The sequence below is a fragment of the Lonchura striata genome, chromosome 1 (assembly GCF_046129695.1).
Source record: "Lonchura striata isolate bLonStr1 chromosome 1, bLonStr1.mat, whole genome shotgun sequence".
NCBI lineage: Eukaryota > Metazoa > Chordata > Aves > Passeriformes > Estrildidae > Lonchura > Lonchura striata.
In genome coordinates, this window is record NC_134603.1 from 52,363,849 (window position 1) to 52,387,643 (window position 23,795).

The window sequence follows — 23,795 nt, forward strand, 5'->3', positions numbered from 1 at the left end:
TCCTAAAGTTACTAAAGAACCATTTCATTCACATTATTGCCCTCAGAGTTTAAGGAAATTTTTGCACAGTACAATGAAGACAGTAATTTGTTGTTGTTAGGCATACGGTCTTACCCATATTCTCAGCATTCAAAAAACAAAACAGAACAAAAATCCACCCAAAAAATTGTTTCAGTTATTAAAATGACACAAGTGCTGTGAGAAAGATGATATCTAGAATAAACTTTAGAAAATAGGCTTGAGATGTGTACAAACTTAGGACACCACCTTCCACAGAAGCAGAAAGCAGCACTTTCAAACCCTCCTTCTGTCTGCATGCCATTAAGTGAAGACAGCAGTGACTGCATCCGGCAGCAAGACATTCAGGGCATGGAAGCTGGCTCACTCCCAGAGATCCCTTCAGAGAAGAAATCTGGATGCAGAAGGACGTGCTCCTCTGGGCAGTAGTGTGAAGCAGGCACACAGACTCAACCAGCATAGGGCATCAATAGCAACAGATCTTATTTTTCCTCCCTAGAAAACATGAAGATGTTTTATCTAGTTCAGCTGACAAGTATAAACATGTAAGCACTGAACAAAGTGTTTATTTTGGTTTAATTTTATTTCTCTTTGCAGGCCTTACAATTCTGTGACTTCACTCAAATTTTCATGAAGCTCTGGTCTGTGAGATCAGAAAGGGCAAAGCTCTTTGGCTTTCCTGCTCCAATTCCTCTCATTCAAGAGCGAGCCGACTGTGTAGCTATAAGGGTGCTCAGAGAAAGCAAAACAGAAAAAAGTACCGGGGAAAACAGAAGGCAATGAGGTGCCGGTGACAGGCTCAGCCCAACTCCTTGCTTCTAGACATCAGTGTTCTGAAAACACTGTTGCCACTGACTGGGAGAAGAGTCCATACAGACAAGAGGATGTTGAGGAGGAGTTTGGGGAACTGAAGCTGGTGAGACACCAACACCAGAGAGACCCCCCCACCCACTCACACCCCTCCTTTCCAACTCACAAGCACACAGCTTTCAGCACCCCTTGCCAAGCCAGCAGAGACACAAGTCACACACTTTGCCACATGCAATCTGCTCCCCTGCACACCTGGAACTTCTGCTAGATTTCACTAATAGTGGCTGGGCACAAGAGCCACAGGTGAGTATTACTGATCTGTGCTTTGATCATGACTGTGGAACAGAGGAAGTCTGTACTAGAAGTTCCCAGCCAGGTTTCATAGGGATCCAGCTCTATGTGATTGCTTTCAGTTTCATCTATAGCAGACTGCAGGATTACATTCAGTGTACTTGGAGATCATTTCCCAACACTTAATTAGTATGCCACAAATAGCATGAGCACTATCAATAAATTAAAGAAATCACTGGGTTGCTTAAGAATTTCCATTTTTAAAAGCACTGCATACATTTTTCTGTGTGCTTTAAACAGTTTACAAATAGTTTGCTCTTTCTACAGTTACAGTTTTAATTAGGAGTATTAAGAGTAATTTCTCCCCATTTAGTTTTTTTGGCTAAGTCTTAGCCAAAAAAAAAAAAAAAAAAAAAAAAAAATCAATAAAAGCACTGAAACCTTTGCCATTCTCACATGCTATTAGATGATAAGAGTATTCTCACACTTACTTCAAATGTGGTTATTTTGTCCTCACTGGAATGTGCTTGAGTGCTTTGTTAGGGTATTAAGAGAATCATACTTTTCGAGTGAATACTGAAGAGAATGATGAGCAGTAATAATTTTCTACTCAGGAGGGATTTTTCATTTTACAGAAATCATGGGATGTTTAGACATGTGGCTCTCAAATGCAATCTTAAATCATATATTTTATTTATTCACTAGCTGCTTCATTATAAGTGATATTACATCAGGCCCAGTAGAAAAAGGACAAACACTTTATTGTTTGCTTCTTTTCAAAGATGCATGGCTAACAACAGCAACACTTCAAAGTTGCCACCAGTTGACAAGTTTTTCCAATCCAAGCAGGTCTGAAGAACTGGAAGGTCCCACAGTGGGATTAGTACACCAAGTGATGGAACACAGGTGCAGCATTAGAAAATAAGCAGTTTATAAAGCACCTCCAAGTGTGCATTAAAAAAAATACTGGAAACATTTTTGTTCTGCTCAAAATAATACACAACAAAAATGAGATAAGTTCAAGAGAACTTGTCTAAAGGATATTGGCCCACTTCCTAAAACCGTCTCCCCCCAAACTTTCCTCTGCATCAATTTTAGAAAACTAGTACCCTGAATACACAAATCTGGGCATCTTGGCAACATTTTCCACAAAGCATAAAAGCTATTAAAATTTCTTGTCTTTCCCAGCTGAAATGCATTGAGTATTTTTAATGCAGTTGCATATGTGAGCTATTCATGGCTTTGAGGGACAATGAATCTGTTATATTCTGAAATGAAAGCAAAGACACAAAGATGATAAAAAATATATTTGATAGGAAAATGGGCTGGAAAGTATAAAAGATTTCTAAAAAAGAACAAGTCATACATAAAAACGTTGACTTCTATTGAAAAGAGATGTGACTGTAAACATTTGCATTAAATCTAAACTTAATTTAGATCTAAATTAATCTAAACTTCAGTCATTCACTTTTTATATGCAGTGATTTCTTTGAAGACACTTTGCATGAGAAAAAAATAATTCACAGTCTAAAACCTTCACACTACCCTATCTAACTACTAATTTGAAAAGGAAATTAAGATGTGGAAATAATAATAATACTAATGCTACTAACAATAGTAATACTACTATTAATAATAAAGAAATTCTACTACTACTAATAAATTTTATGTCAACACTTTGGTGCTTTTTTTTTGTACAGCCAGTGGATATAAAGCAGTAAGACTTCCACAGGAGTCTCCGTAATATTTCATCCAGCTTTAAGAACTATATTTTCAGGATAGATTTCCTCAAGTTTTCACACTTTTGATGTCATCACCATATCTGCATAGGACAGAAGGACAAAATGATGCCTGACTGGTTCTGCTTATGGGGGAAGAGAACTCCTGAGAAAAAGGAACTGTTAACAAAGCACATGGAGATGCAAGAGAGACTCACTTCAAAAGGATGCTGAAATTGTTGGTGCTCACAGATGCTTACCTTGTAACATCTGGTCTCTGAAACCAGGCTGCAAAGCAAGATAATACTGAAATACAGTCAAGAACTCACACCTCACTCCATCTCAGAGAAAACCTGAAAAGCTGCAACATCAGGCACATCTATCCTTAGCTAGATATGTACCCACTGGCACATCAGTGGAGGTTTTGTGATTAAAATTGTATCACCAGGACAAACACTCAGTAAATTTAAAGTAAAGAAACAAAGTAGTTCTGGGACATGTAATCCCTTCAGAAGATTCAGACATCTGTAACCTCGCAGGGACCAGCCTTCCAAAATCTGCATAGTTTTTGGATTTTTGAGCATCAATTTGATAGTAATGTCATTCATTCTTAACCAAATGGCAGCAAACAAAAATAGGGTCAGTGGATGGCTTGGCAAATATCAAATATAGCAAAGCTTCCAAGCTACTGGTCAGGCTAGAAACGTTGTGAGCAAAAGCAAATACTACTTAATAGATTTTGGAGGTCTCTGTGAAACCTTCTCTGACTGGTGTCAAATTTTGTTAAAATTTATTTTTACTATCAATTGTGTAAACTAGAAAAGGCACCTCAAAGAGGCAATGAATGTCACTGCCCAACCTAACACGACCAATTTTATCATCCAATCATTTGGAACTTTTACAAGGGGAAACCTATTCACTATTTAAACTTACTCAAATTTACCTTATATCTTCTAGAATTTGAATGAGCCACATGCTTAATAAGTCTTTACAGCTACTGTTACTTGCCTTTACAGAAACTTAATTACATATTAGTAGCCACATCTTCAATCTGCATAAGAGTGAACTGCACTCCCTCTTTTCCTCCTCCTGTGCTTCTCAGTCCACCCTAGTATTTCACCTCTATAGTGGGAGGGCAAATTTGGACTCTTCATGACCCTGAATTGAAGAACTAGCCATGTCAAGAACTCAAAAAAGTCAACATTTCTGAGGAAAGCAAGGCTAGCCTTTCAGAGGAAAAACACACGGGAATCCCAAGAGTCCACAAGTCCACAAATGTCAAAGGAAATCCCTCATGCCACTGAGGTTGGATGTGCAGATAGAGAGACAGAAGAGATATTTATTTTATACAGCCCAGTTCTCCACCTCTTTCCAAGAACAAAGATTACCATATCAAAGTCCCTGCATTAGGTCAGTCCCACCACCAAGAATTCATTGCAGCTGTGGAAGAAAAACTGTATTCAAACTACTCAAGCTCTTTAGTTTTCTCTCAAGTGCTAAAAGCTGGCCACACTCTAGTGTATGGGTAAAAACCCAAAGGGGAAAAAAAAAATAAGCCCCTTAAAAATTACTTATTGACAAAAAAAAAAAAAAAAAAAAAGAAGCAACCTTACAGACTATTAATCTGACTTATTTCTCATCAGGCATTAGTTTCACATTAATTGGAATTTTAAAGTGATTTCTAGCTTTAAATAAATACTTCTTTAGTCAAAATTATGTACAGAATTAAGGATTAGTTCACAAGAGAGATTACAGACTTTAGGTAGATTTTGTCCCATTAGTGCCTCATAACGCAGCAATTGTTGAATTATGAATACATTTGTCAAGCCTAGTAAGCAATTACAGTTAATACATATAAAACAAATTACTGCTCCATTTCAGCATGTGAATAGCGAAAGTTTGGCATGAGGTTCTAATTATCTACTTAATGTGAGTCATGCCAAAAACAGTGGGACAAACTGTATCTTAACTCCCAATGTGACCCTACTGAATCCAGCTTCTCTGCATCATGGCACCAATCCCAAAAGCAGAGTATCCAGCAGGATTTGTCTGGGTGCAGCAGCCAGCCTGCAGAAACCAAAAGTCAAAGGGTGGGAGCTGCCAGTTAAGAACAAATGCAACGAGCCAGCCCAAGTGATTCCTCTGAGGGGGTCAAACTTCGACCAGGAATAACTAATGGCTTCTTTTCTACACCACAGTGAAAAAATAAATACATACACTGTGTCAAAAATAATAGCCCATACTCCATACAGAAAAAAAACCTGGCACAAACAAGTGACTTTGTGTTGATAGGTTTTTGCACATGAACTATGGGCCCTGAAAGATGTTACACAGCCTGACCTTCTACTGGCTCTCTTTTGACAGTGGAGATGGGCTGACATTGGAGATTAGGGTTTTTTAAAACCCTCCTAAATAATTCAGGGCCTCTTCTCTTGCACAGCTGCTCTTAGTAGTTTCCATGGAGTGATGTGGGAGCTGTGAGAAGAATTATCTCTTACCTTTGAGAGCTGCATGTAACTGCCTATTACATTGCATGCTGAAAAGTATGCATTAAACTAATAAAATACTGAATTTCAAGGAGACAATGAAAAATTAAAAGTATAAAAAGGAAAAAATAAAGAGTTGCTTTAATGTGTTGCCGTCTCGTATGTCAAAGGGAAGCCAAGAAACAAATTCCGCACTTTGATTTATGAACAAGCTCATCAGAGATATAAACCATTGCTCTTAAGATATCTCACATTCTGTGCATTCCTATGCCAAGAATTCAATTCTCTCAATTTTCTTTCTAAATTCAAGGAAAATATATTTCCTGGGGGATTTGCTGGCACCAGCACTGTCTAAGGGCCAGGAAATGGTGGGATCCAGCTGAGCGGAGGGCTGTGCAAAAACACAGAAGTACATAGTGATTGCCTTGAAAAATGCAATGCAGACAGGATATAAAAGCTGGAGGAAATGCTAAATTTCAGTATTTTATGAAGGAATAAGAGAAAAGGAGGCTCTAGGCTATATACTGAACTGAGGCACAACACTGAATCATGACACTCAGTTAACGTGCTACTGCAGCTTCTCTTCTTTCCTCAGAGGGGAGGAAGTCTCTCTTTAGGTAGCCCATAAGGGACAGAGACACTGTGCATTTCCTCTTGTATCAGGCCCAACAAATGCACACATTTCTCAAATCATTTCTCTTATTCTTTCCTCTTTGAAACTGGCCTAACTGAATGGCTGTGGATGATGGCTGTGTCTTGGAGAAGATCCTCCAGGAGCTCAAATCCTGTCTAAAGTGAGAAAATTAACAAATATGATTTCTTGATTTACCGTATACATCTCTCCCTCTCTCCATGCTATTTTCCCCACTAGTACTAGAAGTCATTGAAGAAAATAATTTTTTTCACTGCTGTTTCCAAATGCCTTGAAACTTGACATTTAGAATCTCTGTGTACCCCTAAAACATTGGAAATATCCTGAGAGCCTTTGGAGTGAGCCACTGGGAGAAGAATAGATTTGCCAAGCAGTGGTATCAGGACTACAAGATTATGAGACTAAACATCATTTTATTTGCTTCATTTTCAAGAGATTCTTTCAGGGTCAACAGAAAGAGACCACAAAAATACTCAGGTCAGATGTTTATGTGACAAACAAGCTACCAATAGCATTTGAATTTCTGAGAGAAGTGTTTATGCTGGGAGGCTTCCTGCTGCTCTCAGGAAGCAGGAACCAGGAATAATAAGTAGGAATGCAAGCAAAGGAAGAAAAATAAGGTATCCCATTACTGCAACAAGCCAGAAGATGGGGGAGGGTGTACCCAGCACACATTTGTCACTGTAAGACAAAATGCTTAAGAAGAAACCCAAAAACAGCATGTGAAGATTTGCTGGGCTAATTGAACATAGACACAGCTATTGAATGCCACTCCCATGGAGGTTGCCTTATATTTGGCACACAAACAAAGCAGTTTAGAAAATTGCATTAAATGACAAGTAGTGATAATGGTACAAGTTTACACAAAAGGAAGTGATTTTAGATAGAAAAGGAAACAAATCCTGATGTACTCTGTACATCTTACATTTGTCACTGCACTGCCTACAGTGAATGAACACAGATGTGGAAATCAATCCTCTGTCAAGGGTTGGACCCGATAAAAACCAAATAAACTGAGAGAGGCCAATTCACTGCCTTTACTGAGGAACTGGAAAGTGACCCTGGTGAAAGAGGAAGCTCCTGTTTAGGAACAAGCAGAATCTACATCAGAAGCATATTCACAGCTGAGAACATCTGCAGATAGACACATATTTCAGATAAAATTTTATAATGTTTATTCAAGTCATTAAATGTTTACATAATTTTTACCCTACTGCTTGATTTTTTAATGATTCACCATATCTCTTTTGGAGTCTTACTTCCTATTAGACTCTTTCTCTGGTGAAATATTGTACTTTCTACTAGAAAACAACCCCTGAGAAACACAGAGATAAATTAAAGAGGAAATCTCCAAGAAGGCCCCTGAAATAGCTCTATGAAATCTGCTCCTGCAGAAACATCAAGGTAAGAAAACTGGTTAGAAAGTAGATCACTGTCTCATTAAATTTGTCTTAGTAAGAAATAAACACTCACATGTAGAAAAGTTTCCTATCAAGGGCTGGCAGGCAAGGTGTGCTCAAGGGTAGGTGGCTGCTAAACCACAATATGAAAAAGCTGCTTATGCAAGAAAACTTGAAAATCTTCTTTTTATCCCAGCAACTGCTCAATTTCTTGTGCATCAAGAAGTTTTAACTTTCTATGGTCAAAGCACATCAATCTTGAATTGAACATGTTCTTCCATCACTGGGATGTAGCTGCACAGCCATGATGACATTTGCTGACAAAATCCTGTCTAACTTCTTATGAGCTGGCGTAACGACCTAAGATCTGATCCTGGTCCTTTTTTATGTCATTTTTGTAAGATGATATTAGACTTTGGTATTTGAACAGAGTTTAACTATCACTCTGTTAAAAGAAATCCTCTAATAATGATCTTAGCAAATTATTTTATGAGAGATTTCGTACTCATCTTCAGCATTCCACAGAGGCTACAGTGTTTTAGAACTTCCATACAGACACTGTAGATATCAACAAAGGCCTGATAGCAAGGAATTTGAATTGTCACAAACCCCAAGACCCAGAATTACAAATGAGTATATCTTGACTGAATGCCAATGATTTAACAGAAAAGCAACGTTAAATTCCCAAGACAGGCAACAGCAGGGACAGACCAGCCACAGAGGTCTCCCAAAACAGCAAAGGGTAGATGGAGCCACAAAAATTCTTCTAGCATAAGGTACTTTCAACAATGCAATGAAGTTTACAATGTAATGAACAAATGTAATTAAGTTTAAAACAGAGGCATCAGGTGGGATGCTGTCACATAAATTAAAACAGATCTCCAGGGGAAAGGTATGTGAACATGTGTAAGCACGCAATATATGTGAACATATGTAAGCACATGTGAACACTGTTAATTTCAAAGCCAAGATTATTTGACTCTACTCTGCACAAAGAAGCACAAGATTTCCAGTTAGAGAGATCATTCAAAGCCTAGCCAAACACTGGGAAATATCCAGAGAGAGTATGACCTAACTATCCACATCCTGGACTAAGAATTTCAAACCCCCTCCCCCCCAAAAAAACCCAAAAAAACCTACTCACATTGTTATTTATGCTGAAATAGTGCCTAACTTTTTTTTTCCATTTCTGAGTTCCAAAATACACTAATCTTCTTCATAGGAATACATTATTTATTTCATTTAAACAGCTTTCATATAGAACCTCCAGCTGAGGAAGGAATAATGAGCAAACACATGTTAGGATAAAGTACCTAAAGAGCGGAATGCTCCTGATGGGTTGATTTACATCTGAATGGATTTAGCATCAGCATTTGGAAATTGCAAAGTCTACATTCCCCTCTCCAAACACAGTTTTTTCAGCTCATAAACCTTTTTGAAATTTATAACAGCTTACTGAGCAGTGTCTTCTGCAGCCCATATGCTAGGGGGATGGATGGTTTTATTAATATTAATGGAAAATTACAGCAGCCAAATTTTGTGATCATTGACCCAAATATAGAGGATACTACGTCAGAATCAAACACAGCCAAAAAAGGTATAACTCCAAGGTGAAAGTAGCTATTTGTACCACAAACAGTAACATAAACAAAAAAAAAAAAAAAACCCTTCACAAACATGAGATCACTTTGGCAATGATCCTAACTCAGAAAAGGAAACATGACAGTGAAAGTTTTAGATAAATGCAGTCACTCTGTGACATGCAAAAGACAGAGAGGGAAGCAGAGCAAGAGAGAAATATTTATCCTGTTTTCCATAATCTAGTAGGATTTTATTTTATTTTAAATACAAAAATCCTATTGATAAATCCTAGGAGACCAAGTATAATGTCATGTAAACCACATATTTAACCTTTCTTTATTCTCAGAACTAGAACTTACACCTTAAGTGAGGACTGAAAGTAAGGTTTTGTGATTGTTTTTGCTAAATTCTCCTTGCATTATCACATGGGCAGACACCCAGCTAAGCCTTCCACCCCTCTCCACAGAATAGCCTAACAATGCACCTTCTACCTGCTCATGTAAAAGGGAACAGCTGTTACATATGTAAAAGATTTAGAAAGGAAAAAAAAGAGGCAAAATTTAATGCATTTAGAAAACATGGAGCTACCCTGTAAGCAGTCCTCTCTTGCTAACCCAACACTGTTAGCAACAGTGTGTTGCTGTTGTACCAACATTGATATATACAGCATCACTTTTATGGCTTTCAGGACACATCAATCCCTGATGATATGTCTATTTAAAATTAAATATTCTTTACTTAAATTAATAGCCTAGTAAAGTATAAATATTTAATGGTGTTTACAATATATATATTACTGTACAAAAAAATTAACTCTTGCAAAAAAAAAGTGAATTTTATATTGCTGGCTCTCAGCAATATAAAATTATATTTACAAAATAAAAAAACTCTGATATTTCAAATAAGTTTTGAGAAATCTCTGAAATCAAGAGCTAAATGTGAAATCTAAAATCTAAACCTAAAATGTGAAATCTTCTGCCTTTTTTTCTGAGAAAGTTACATAGCAAAACACAGAAGCTGATTGGTGGCTGACTTAATACATCAGCCACCAATAAAATGCAATATTTATTATCCTGCAGCTGCTGTTATAGAACCTTTCACTCTTTACTATAGCTAAAAAAATAAATGAACAGGAATTGTGAACTATGAAGGGAAATGTGATATCATTTTCTTACTGTTATCCAGAAAAACATAGAATAGATATGGAAACTCATCTTTGACTTTTTCCATATGTTCATGGAACTCTATCAACATTCCAGCTTTTGTTTTATGTGGGTATGGATTCTGTGAACTTCCTTGCTCAGGATTTTCCTTTTTATCATATATATTAGAGAATTCTGACAATGTTTCAGTGGGGATATGAAAAGTCATAAAAACAATCTCAAAATGCGTCATAGGTGTTTTGTAATCTAACTTGTAGAAAGGCTGTAGAGAGAACAGGATTGTAATGAACAGGTGGTATTTCACTCTCAAGGCAATGCAGCTTCATTAGCTGAAATTTATTTTGGTTATAAGCCTTCGTAAAATTATGATCTGATGAGAGTACAGTAGCAGAAGAGGGGTCCAGTCCAGCATGGCTGTAGAACTGCTACACCAGGCAGAACCATGGCTCACATCTACATGTCAGCAAGACAAACCTGACCTCTGCCAATCCCCAGAAGTTTTCATTTAAAAGCTGCATAAAAAAATTTTAATGGCACTTACAAGTACTACTGGAAATTGAAAATTTTACTTAATTCAGTGTATTGGATAAAAATTATTTATTCCCTCCCCAAAATCTTGCTGAGGCAACAACTGCATGAGTAGGAGCCTCAGGGACTTCAGAAAAGCAAGTCCAAGTCATGGACTCTGAACATCCATGTCCATCTACTGACCTTCCCTTCTGCTGTCATATATCCACTCCTCCTGCATATTTCCTGAGCATCTGTCCAAGTGCAAGTTCAACAAATCACTCTTGCTCACTATCTCCATTCTGCAGAAAACAGTTATTTACTGTGTGATCAATCCATGTATTGGAGATAACAATACTAACATTATTTCCATTTTGATAATAAGACCCCTGGCTTCTTTTCTGTTTTCTTTTTTTTTTTTTCTGTTAGATCTCAAAGATCTCTGGTTTGTGCATATTTTTGGAAGCCCCCTACGTGGAGTCAAAGAAGTTGAGTTTCTATTCTATTGACCACTAGAGCACATTTTCCTTCCTTATTGGTAGTTACAACTTTCTAAACCTTGGACAATTTAATGGAATTTTATTATTGAAAAAATGGTGCTGAAATGTTCTCTTCCCCCACTTAGCAAGGTTGTCTAATTGGGTAATTCAATCAGCCTGACTCCTGAAATTGTACAGGTTGCGGTGCAGTACTAAAACTCAATAATCACAAAAAGTTCCTGCTGTAAAGAATGAGGCCCCTCAAGATGAAAATGTGCATGTGTGTTTATATAAACAGAGAGAGCAAAATCTGATAAAGGCATCTCTTGTCCTCTTTACACAGCGCTGATTGTTAGTGTTTCTGTCAGTCTTGTACGTTATCCTTAGTCAAATATAAAACATCAGATAGTCAAGAATAAGGACAACTATGTAAATATTCGTCTCAGAAATAATGAGAACTGGGAGACCAATTACTTTTACGAAGCTGGAATTGTTGCCAGCACAACAGCATCAGCTCCACTTATTTTTTATTCTTGCCATGTTTGTCTGGGATATCATAGAATCACGGATTCATAGAATCAATAAAGTTAGAAAAGATCTCTAAGATTACCAAGTCCAACCATCAGCATTACCAGCATGTTCACCACCAAACCACATCTCAAGTGCCATATCGACATGGTTTTTTTGACTCTTCCAGGGATGGTGCTTATAGAACTTTCACCAGTATATCTTTTCACACTGCAGATGTGTTTAATTATCACTAGATCACCATACCCTCCAGGTGTATATAAATTTTTTTAGGATTAAAATCAAGTTTGGCACCTAAATTAAGGAGTGTATTTTTATGAATTATGGTAATTTTCTAGACTTTACAATGCGACCTATCCTGGGTGTAATTTGAGTCTTTCGTCATGTCTACAGAGAAGGTAAGAACATGAGTTCTCTCATGAAGTAGTATATTATTTGCAGACAAATTTGTGGGGTCTAGAAAAAGCAGAAATTTCCTGGAATCTGCTATGTAGCCAACTGTGGCATCACCAACAAACCACATGGACACAATACCATGATGAGGTCAAAGTCTGCTGGCTCTAAAGGATGAGTTAAGAATCATCCTTTTGCATTTCAACATTCTGAATTTGTGTGCCAAAAAGGATTTGTGTGTCACCATGAAAAACAATTTGCTATTTATTTTCTGACATAGTGACTGTAGATAAGGTGATATATGAAAAAAAACATAATATGCTATCAGTTCTTATCACTGTGTCTTCTGTACTGGGGCTGGCTATCTTCTTTTAAAATGCAGGACTATATACATAAATATACAGTTATATGGATATTAATGACTAATTAATGTACTCTGATCTACATTACTCTTGATTTCCTTCAGGAGCTACTTCCATTCACTGTTCTACACCCCAAAAACTTGGTCAAGGTTTTGACAGCCACTGGCTGGAGTGCATGCTTTTGAGTGATTTTCACTACTTCAGTGTGAAAACTGTGTTTAACTTTTTTACAGTTTTTAAATCTGCATTCAATGATATCTGATGACATATAAACATCAACTTCATTCTCTTAATCATTTGAAAGATACTGTGTTTTACTCTCCCTATTTCAAGACACATAAAAATAGTACTAAAATTTTTTCATAAAATATTTTTCATTTACTACATCTTTCATTGGTGCTATTGAAAATCTTCCTGGTTTTAGTCTAGACAATGACTATAACATCTCTGAAATACAATTTCTTGATTGCTTTAAACAAACCCCTAAAGAAATGTAGTATGATTGAATTCAGCAGTAAACACAGTATATATGGCTTCATATACATATATGTTAAAGAACAAGATATCAGGAAAAATGCAAGAGCTGAAATGAAACAGAAGAGATGTTTATGACTTTAGAAATCAAGTCTACCCTTCAAAATTCAGAGTTCTCCTTCCAGAGACATAAAGGATACTTTTTCACCCTTTGTGAGTGTTATGGAATTGTTCTTAGTTTTTGTTCTTTGTTAAGAGTAAGCATTGACAGATGTGCCACACACTGTTTATGCAAAAGGTGTAAGGGACAGCATTTTCTGGCATCCTGTGTGGTTACTGATTTAGACTTGTATATCTGGCAGAACTTCAAGGGAATTTTGAGACAGACTTTCCTTTTGGAAGTAAAGTTAAAGCATGCAAGTTCCAATTGTATTTGACCCAGGTTTAAGACTATGTTCTAACACACTGATGCAGGAGAGCCCACCAAAGCATTTCAAGTCAAATCCCATTAAGAAAACACTTCTTTCCTTATGGCTGCAAGCCCTACTTATGTGAGCAACGCTTTTTGCTTTGTTTTACAGGGTGATTTGTTTTACATCATAGCTTCCATAAAGGGCTCAGTAAACTCAGCCCTTTCAATTAGAGGTTAACCTCAACTCAAGACCTCATTTTTGTCCAGAGCAGCCTCTAGCCCACACTGCCCAGGGAAGCCCACCCACTGGGGGCTGCACTGCCAGGGATGGCCCATCAGAGCTGCCACCCCCAGACACAGCACCTCACCTGTCCTTGCAGCTGAGATGCCCAGCTGGTGGTCCAGCTGTAACAGAGTGGCTTCAGTGAGCAGCTGTTGCACGACAACTTGGATTTGCTGATTGCTTTCCAGCTGCTGATGTAAATCACCAAGAGGTGCAGAAGCCTAAGGGCTCTGACCCAGGGACCAACCCCTCTCAAACTTGCAATGTGGGCACGAGCACATGCAAATGCTCACAGCATCACACTAACGAATCAGGTTTTCTAAAAATATTCAACATTATTACCTGAAGAGCAATCCTCCTTAACAATGTAAACAGCCAAACAGAAGAGACAGATCCCCAGAAATAAAGTGAAATATTTATTCTCAGTGGAAAGTATTTGTCTAAACAGTGTCCAACACACAAATATATAGTTTCCTACTACCAAATGGTAATACTACAGTAAGACTCCCCAGTAAAATATTTATATTACAGTGATTTGAATGATTAACAAGGGAACATTTCAATATGGTCCCTACACCAACCCAGAGATGGTGGTTGCTAAAGCACTGTAGTGCTGTCCTTACATACCTCATTCTGCTACAGCCAAACACTGCCAAATGAGTCATGATAACCTGGGTCAGAGTAAGGGTCTGACCCTGTAGACAAGTTTTTTCACTGTAATCATCTGAGCAGCCAGTTTCTGATTTTGCTAGTCTTTAAGGACTTTCCACAATATAGAGAACAGGTTTTGTAGTAACTCAGAAGTTACAAGCAGTTGGCAATGTACGCTGATAAGCTTTGCATACAAAGGTTAAACATACAACCAGGGGACAAGCTAGCAAGTGGCTACCAACGAAAATAGAAGAGTAGAAGTAGAGTAGAATAGAGGTGCACAATAGAAGCCTACTATGCACATTTAGTTCTTAATTTACTAAGAGCAGTAACCCCGAGTATAAATCAACAGTTACTCTCTTCTGCTTTTATTTCCTTCACACATACATTCTGCTCTCATCTCATCTATTCAAGTTTTATTGAGTGTCTTCTCCTTCACAGCTGGCCTTGATTTCTTCCTTGTGTTTGCTACTTCTGCTTCTTCCTTTAAGAGGACAGAGGGAGACAGAAAACAGCTGCTCTATTTCTCCTACAAACAGCCCTAAAACAAGTTGACAGTGATGACACTTCTATTCTACTACCCTGCAGTCATCCTAGCTACAACTGGGACACTAAAAAGCAACTGTCCCAGTTTGCATCTCAGGATCAGTGGGTACTCTGGGTACTTCCTTGGGTGCGCCTTGGGAATACCTTCCAAAGTCCACCAGCTTCAGAAAGAAGCCGTACAGCCCCATGGGCCACCCAGCAGTTTCCCAGGTCTTCTCTCCAATGCAATTCTGACTGTCAAAAATACAAACAGTGAGTGGCAGTGAGAAGAGTGATCCTCTACATCAGGTTCTTTTGAACGGTTGAACACAAGGGAGTGTGCCAGCATCATTACAGCAGAATCACATACATTATAAAATGGAGTCATGTACCATGCCTCAAAGTGACTCCCTAGAATATTGCTTAGTTTTCACATGGCAGCCTGTGAGTCCAGAAATAAAGACTCCATAATACAATGAACTAAACTCCTAAGTAATAACACCAAGCAAGAAATTAGGCAGGACTTATCATACATGCCTAAGAAGCAATTACGGAAGCTTCTGTTTCCCCAGTCATAAATTTCCTGGCTACATAAAGCTGCATAGAAAGTGTTGAAGAAATGTTAGCATCCAATGTGCATGGAATTAAAGTAAAATTAACTTTCATATACGGAATAAACTATTGTTCTAAGTTCCTGTTGAGACAAGAAAGGCATGCTAACACCTTTGACTAATTAAAAGTTTCTCATTGGATGTGTTCCAAGTGTTAAACATTTTTGACTCTTGGAATCATTGAAATGACAGTCAGAAATGGTCATTAGTAATACTGTACAATCACACACCTTTCTAGGACCCAATATAATGACAATATTTGTGCCACCACATCTGGACCTCACTGAAGTTTTTACAGCTAAGCATTCTTCTTAGTCTCAAGCTCTTCACGACTCCATTAAGAAGTTCCTTATTATTATTTTTTATATTTCTTGACTCAGACACTGCATATCACCTATGCAAGAAACAGTAGATGATGAAACCAGAGTGTGATAGCACATATTATTTCCTTGAAGTTCAGTCTCCTGCCTTTCTGTCATTTCCTAGGTTTTCAAGGTATTTGCCATGTGAAATAACATAACAGAAGCTTCAGCTCTACTTCAGTCCTTGTAAGCGCCACTGTTACTAATCTCTGCAGAGAGTCTGAGATTTTCTGTCTCTCAGTGGAGATCTGGACAAATTGCCATTTACTGCTTTCCAGCTCATTATTCTGCAGGCATAGTGGCTGATAAGAAGGAAGCTCTGAAGAAATACTATTCTCCTTATTCTGTAAACTGTGGTATTTCTACAAGCCCTCCAGCTACCAGCTGACTCCTGCCACATGTTGTGGGGTACAAACAACAGAAGAGCTTTTCTTAGAGGAATTTACAAGTCAAACTAGGTTTCATTTTTCTATCCACATGGCACTGGGCAGATGTCACCAAGAGAAAGCCTTAACGGCTTTGGATAAGGACAATATCCATATAGTGACAGTTAGCTTTGATTTTTATAAAATTCTATTAACCTGCGTTTTGCAAACATCCTGGTAGTAATATAAGTAATGAAGCTTCACATAGTTTGCTGAGGACATAACACAAAGTCAAACCACAAGAAGTAACTGACTGTCCTAGCTTTGCTGTGTTAGAGTTAATTTTATTCCTAGTAGCTGGTACTGTGCTGTGTTTTGGGTTTATTTTAAAAATAATCTTGATAACACACTGATGTTTTGGTAGTTGCTAAGTAGTGCTTACCCTAAATCAAGAACCTTTCAGTGTCTCATGTTCTGCCAGTGAGGAGGTCTACAAGAAGCTGGGAGGGACAGATGACCCAAACTGACCAAAGGGATACTCCATACCCCAGAAAGTCATGCCCAGCATATAAACTGGGGAGTTGGCTGGAAGGGACTGTTTGCTTCTCAGGGACAGGATGAACATTGGCGGGTAACGAGCAATTCTATTTTGTGTGTGTCACATGTGTGTCTTGAGTTTTATTTTTCTTTTTATCTTTTTTTTTCCAGTAAAATCAGTAGAAGTAGCAGTAGTAGTAGTTTACTTTCTTTAAATTATTAAACTGTTCTCACCTCAACCCATGAGTTTTGAGCTTTTCCTTACCTTTTTTTTCCTGATTCTCCTCCCCATCCCACTGGGAGTTAGGGGGAGCAAACTGCTGTGTGGTACTTGCCATTTGAGGTTAAATCACAGCACTTGTCTTTCATAAAACCTGAACAAATAGACTTTCCAGGTAACTGGCTGTCTGTACTAATTTAACTATTAATAACAACTGTAGTTCAGGACATCAAAACTATGTAGGCATCGAAATTCCATTAAAAATAGACTTTTATACTATAGAATTTAGTATTATCAGTCTTGCTGGCCTGTATAAGAAGAACCTGCATAATCTCTTCTATTAAAATATTGGTTTAAAATTTGTTTTTCCCACTGAGGCACCATTCACCACTCTGAAATTCTTCTAGCTAAAAGTCTGGACTAAATTTGTACAATATTGGCTCTCATAGACATTACAGGCTCAGACAACTTTGAGTTTAAAATATATAAAGAGGGTTCTCAATAAAAGGTTACTCTGATTCTTCTGCTACAGCTGGTTGCCCTATTATAATAGTTTTGCTAAACTGGACCTTCCACAGTTGTTCTTGAAACAAGAGTTCATTTCTGAACCTTCTTGCTGCTTGTACAGAAACCACAGAAGTACAATCTGATGACTTCTGTGATAACAGAATAAACTGTTTCTTAGATGTTTACAGGCATTATTTTTTGCTCAGATTTTGGCCAAGATTATAATCTTTTAGATGACACACAAAAATATGATTAAAATGTAGATGTTCTGAAAGACAAGGCCCACTTTTATTGGGAAAAAAAAGGAATATAGATTTCACTGAGCAAAAAAGAAAGAGTATGATGCACACACAATTGAGATCACTTCAGATCTCAAATTTGCAGTTAAACCAGTTGTTTGGAAAGAACCTTAAGCATTTGCCTCGTTGAGATATGGGTTTGTTTGCTAGGGAAGAATGAGCTGTTTTGTCTGGGGTGCAAGTGCTTGAGAAGTCTTTAAAGAAGGTAAAGGTTAACTTTTATTTTGATAAGAAAAACCATTGGAGAGGACATGATGACTTTTTCAGTATAAAGATGCTTACTTTGCTATGACTTCTGCTCAGAAGTTTCTTACAATAAACTTACTCCTTTTCTTAATGCAATTTAGATTAATTTCATTTCATATGAAGCAATAGTTTTGAAAGTAAAATTGTCAAAATTATCAAGACAACTAATAGGAAATTATCAGTATATTTTTTCATAACATAGTATTTCAAATTTCCAGTATTTTCAAAATACATGTTTTCAAGGCAGTCTCCCATGAAATGATATGTCAGAACAGCCAACAAGGGGCCATGAGATACACTCAGACCTCAGACAGAAGTTGGGCTAATAAATCACTGTATTTGAAAGACTGGCATTCATCTACCTTTGAAATAGAAATTTGAAACTCTTTATGAAATCTTTTAAACTTTTTTTCCCTTTATAAACAAAAGCAGCATCACATCTTTATTTCCAGTGAGATAATTAATCCAGCAATAAACAACAACCTTTACCAAAGCATTACTTTACAAAATCAGCACAACCTTATGAGTATACTCAGGAAGGTATAAAAGGCATGAAATCTCACCAGATATATATGAAGGAGTAATTATTCATTCCTACAAAAGGTCAGCTTCAGTCCTGAGCCTGAGCTTTCAATAAATGGTGAGACATAATTTATTTGTGCTGGGTATTGCTGCTTCCTAATATAACAAAATACCTCAGGGACATGCTGATAGTAATGCAAACACAGAATGGTCTTTTAAGCCAAGAAATAATTTCAAAATTTATCTAAAGCAGAAAGTTATTATGATTCCACAATGGTGGCATGCATTTGTTTGACATTCACCATGGCATACTAGAGACAGAGAATTATCTGATTTTAGTTCCCATGATCTAACAGAGAAGCTATCTAGGCAACTTGGTGCTTTAAATCTATTCTCCCCTTTTCTACATATAACCATTTTGTAAATAAAGCACCCCAAGTAGGTATAATAAACAAAAATACATAGAAAGTCTGGAGAAGGAATTAAAGGTATCTATTTAAATTCCATCAGTTCATTTATGTGACGTATAAGAAAAATATCCAGAAATATCTTAAATGCTCTTTTTGGTATTCTTACAAACATTGACTACAAACTTAACTAGTGAGTAGTTTCAGTAGTCTAAGTTGCATTTCTCATGAACAAAAATACTGTTCCAGAGAATAAGCATTTCAGTAGATTCATTCACAGAAGTCAAGACCAAGAGATGATAGAGGAGCACAAAATAAGAAATGGATGTACATCACTACAATTAAGAGAAAAAGAAACCAGATTATTTTAAAGGCCGACTAAACACAAAAAAATATACATACAGCATATTATTATATACAAACTATGAATAATTGCACTAATTTATTGGAAGTAAAGTTTAAAATTAACATTGTGGAAAACATTCCTGCTAGTAATATTGCCATTTTTAAAGATGTTTAAAACTAGTCCTAGGAAAGAACTATATTGTACATACTAGAGAATGCAACTATTACCTTGTGGTCTAATCGTCAATTCCCTGCCTAATGGATTCTATACTCAAAAGATGTTACGTAATCTAATAATCAGAATTTTATTCCATCAGAAATACAAACTTAATAATGAAATTCTATTACTGCATGAATACTACTATATTTCAAAATCATGCTATTATATGGAGATATCAGTAAAACAAGCTTAATTATGGAGCTCTTGATGCCTTAAGATTAGCCCAGCTCACCCTTTCTGTATCAATTCTTTTCCTTTCTATATCTGGCAGGTATTCAATGTTAGTTCCACACACTGACATTGTGGCTAACCAGAAATCTTTCATTAAGCTAAATAAAGACTACTAACAGCAAAATTTTATTAGTGCTAGGCAATAGTCACAAGGCTCTTAAGAAACAAGAACCTTCTGTTGCCCAAATGTTTTTAAACACCTTTATCAACAAGCACATATAATTTAGAGAATGCTGTAGCATTTTGTAACCATCCTGAAAGAGAAAGTGTATGAACACTACAAGAGGAAGGGGATGAAAAAGATAACAAACCAAAAAAGTGAAACATTCCATGAATTATCCTAAACTGATTTTGAATTACATAAGTCCAGGATAGTAGCAGAATGTTTTGAAATGAACCCAAAATTCTAGGTGTCTGGTTTGTGTTTGCAGACGGCTCAACTAAAACTGCTTCTAGATATAAAAGATAAAAGGATGGTTGTTCTTCACTTCCAAAATGAAACTATAACTGTATAAGGTTTAAGAGGCAATAGTCTTTATCACACCTCTAATCTAAATATTTTTCAAGTGTTTCTGTTACCAAAATGAAAATATTATCACAAGTTTTAATACAGCAGTGTGAAAAGAAAAACTAAAACTAGAAAATGATCTTTTGATTCAGAATATTGGCATTTGGAAATATTGAGACAAACTAACCTACAGAATTTGCAGACAGTATTATCCTGCCCTCTCACCTACTTCTGAAATTGCCAGCAGTTAGATTAACTACACAAAGACCTCTGCAAGGCATCTTGTCCCAGACAACACCTCCCACATGGATTATTGTTGGTATCAAACTTCCTAATAGTGCATTCAACTCCTTCATCCAGATTGTTTTGAAAGAGACAAATACATTGCAAACAAGACTGGGCAGAGAATTGAGCTCTGAGTGTCCTGTGGCCCCATTCACCACAACCCTTCAAGCCCTGCCCTTCAGCCACTTCATCAACCAAGCACGTCTTGAACCTACTGAACAATTTTTTTCCAGGAGGACAGTATCAAAAACCTTACTAAAGTACAGGAAAAATACATCCACCACCTTCTCTTCACCCACTGGGCAGGTGACTACTATAGAAGAATATCAAATTAGGTAAACAGGAGTTTCCCTTTGTTAACCTGTTTTGATCATGCCTGATGACTGCATTGTCCTTTAAATGCCTTTAAATAGTACCTAATATATTCTTTTTTCATACTTTTTTCAGGAACTGAGGTTAGAATAAAAGGTCTGTAGATTCCTGAATCTTCCTTCATGCCATTTTTGCAAACTGTAATAATACTGTCTGGCTTCCAGTCAGTGAGGACCTCCCCAGACTCCCATGACCTTTGGTAGATAATTAAGCGGGGACCTGCCATAGCATCCACTAGCTGCTTTTATGGTTTGATTTACTTAAACGCGGGGACATACTACAGTTCCAGAAAAATCAAAACAAATACTAAAGAAAAAAAAAATTATTTATCCAAAACCCTTTAAAAGTGTTATTGCAGAAGGCCCCTATCAGAGAAGCCACTACCAAGCAAGGAGATAGAACAGTCTTGATAAATAAAACTTTCTGGGAAAAAACGGGGCAAACATCAACTTCCACTATATGTAAGTAAGAATACTCACCTACATGAACATGGGATTGAAAAAAATTGTCTGTTTTCAAGAAAAGAATTTGTGGATTTCAGTGAATTAAAAATAAAAAGTGAGACCATTGCAAAAAGCAGCATAGACCAATTCATAAATAGGGAGTAAGACTTGCAGACACTTGGGTAATTTTTATATTTCAGTATATGCTACTAAATTCTCAGCTGAAATAATTCCTAGCTTTAGGCACTGAGCTTTAGGCACTGAAAAACTTGGAGAAAACAGAAGTAGACGAACAACAATAGCAATTCTCCTTCCTAAAAAATGTGATGCATGAAGAAAGTTTGAAGGGGCTGAGGTTGGGTAAATAGAAGTGAATGACAGAAAAGAGTACATATGACAAATATGACTGCAGCCTTGAAATACAAAATGGGTAACCATAAAGACTAATGGAAAGTTTTTCTTCATTTCCACATCAGGCTGAAGGACGAAGACAGGATATTTTGACTAATGGAAGAAAAATTTCCTAATGATAAGCATCAGAAAAGACTGTAGCTGTAAAAAAATGTTTTATTAATAGTGGATCTGAGTCTGGCTGGAGAAACAGAACACATCAGTCTTCCAGTCTACACTTCTGAATTTCTTATTGAGCAAAAAGAGTTGGAAAAACATTAACAGCAAGTCTAAAATGCAGAGATCATAACATTGTGAAGATGCCATGGGCAAAGCACATTTCTCTAGCTACGGCTTAGCCCACATCTGCAGTCAGTTTTGTACAGCACTCCTCATATGGCTGTGGAACAGGAAACCAGTGGGGCTGTGTCACTGTATTGTTACAAGCAAAAGTACTGTCAAGGTGCTTTCTGGAGTAAGAATTCTGTCCTCTTCTCACCCCCACAGGAACACCTAAGTTCTGGTGTCATTAAATGACAATAATTGACCTTATTCCCTGACCTAGCAAATGCCTTGGCCTTTTCTAGCCCCTACATTTATGACAACCTTTAATCCTTAAGCACCCTGGGGGTCCAGCAATGCCAGTATCAGTTTGCCCTTTTTATTGGCTTCACCTGGATCTCACCAACTGTAAAGAAAAGAAAATTGTGCCAGTTTACTCAGTATTCAGGCACTGAAATTCAACAGCCAAATATTTAATCTTGTTAAACAATTTAAAAACTCTTGGAACAACTTTGGTCAACCAACTTCTCTCCCAAACAACTTGGACACAGTTTGGGTGCTCCTCTGGTAAAATAACATTCCCAACAGGCAAATTCAAACCAGCCTTTGCACTCAGGAGGCAAAAAGAGCTTATTGGTGAGTTTGTGGGAATGTCATGTCAAGTGGCCTTGGTGTCAGAGAGCAGTCTGATAACATTTAATGCACTCCTGCAGCTCTACCCACTGCCCTGTGAGGCCCCAAGTAAGGAGATCATTACTAATGGCAGCTGAAAGAGGAGCTGCTACACAACAAATGTGAATAAATAGTAAAAAATGGTACATTTCTTCTTAAAGAGTGGACTTTTCAGGATGAAATAATTATTTTAATTCCCACTGCAGAACCCAGTTCTCACCATAAAAGGAAGAAAAAGCCAGTGGGTGCAACTCTGTCTTGGAACTCTTTACTCATATAAATGGTGTCTAGATGCAGTTCCTCCAAACTAAGTAAAAATTATATCTTCATAGTCATAAGAACAGTAAATACATATGGAAAGAAATCCTGCTCACTCAGTGAATTATATACATTTTTGAAAAAAAAAAAAGTATGTTTTTGGACTCTGAAGGCCTGATTGGAATCAACAGAGCCCAAGATATTCCAGGCGAAACTGGTATTTCATGAACACAATTATGCCTTTTACTTTAGAAAATGGTTTAAGCTAAAGGCGAAATGGTAATGCTCACTTGCTCAATTCAAGCTTTCTTAGGATTTTATTATTTAACTCAAATCCTTTACATCACATAAGGTTTCTTGTGTTGAATTGTAGTGCAGCTGTTTACTCAAGTGGCAGCAGCATACCTTGTGATAAATTAAATGAACATTTATCAAAGGTAAGTTGACAGGTTTAAATGTTAAAATGTAAGCATGGTAAGACAAGTACAAATAGTTTCTACCTGGAGGTTACATATATAAATCACAGGATAGATATTTTAATTAACTTTAGCACAATAAAGAATGTTTGCTTTCTGAAGTATTGAACAACATTTCCTGAGAAAGGAAGATACAAAATGTCATGTAATATATTTTAAGTCGAGCTTACACATAAATGAAAAATTGAAAATCCTTCCTCCCATACAACACAGGCAAGAAGGAGACAAATATTATTTAGAAATATAAGTTTTGGAATCAATATTTAAAGTTAAATTAAATGAAAAATTAAAGAGAGTCATGCCAGAGAGAGGCATAATACATGGATAGAGAGAGTTTGTTACTTTATTTCATTTTACTCTTAATTCACTGAATTATTATCTAATGACAGAAATGAGTAGTTTTCTCAGGTTCTGAGGTAATTTTGAGAAAGCCTAAAAGATGAAGTCACAACAATAGTCAGTGGTAAACTCAAAGAAAATGCATTTCTGGTGGGAAGAAAAAGT

General features: G+C 36.9%; 1 protein-coding gene across 1 annotated transcript in view; it reads right to left on the bottom strand.

Annotated features, from left to right (window-relative positions):
* Positions 1-23,795, bottom strand: part of PIEZO2 (piezo type mechanosensitive ion channel component 2) — a 283,328-nt gene that overhangs the window by 158,597 nt on the left and 100,936 nt on the right. The gene's annotated exons all lie outside the window — the stretch shown is intronic.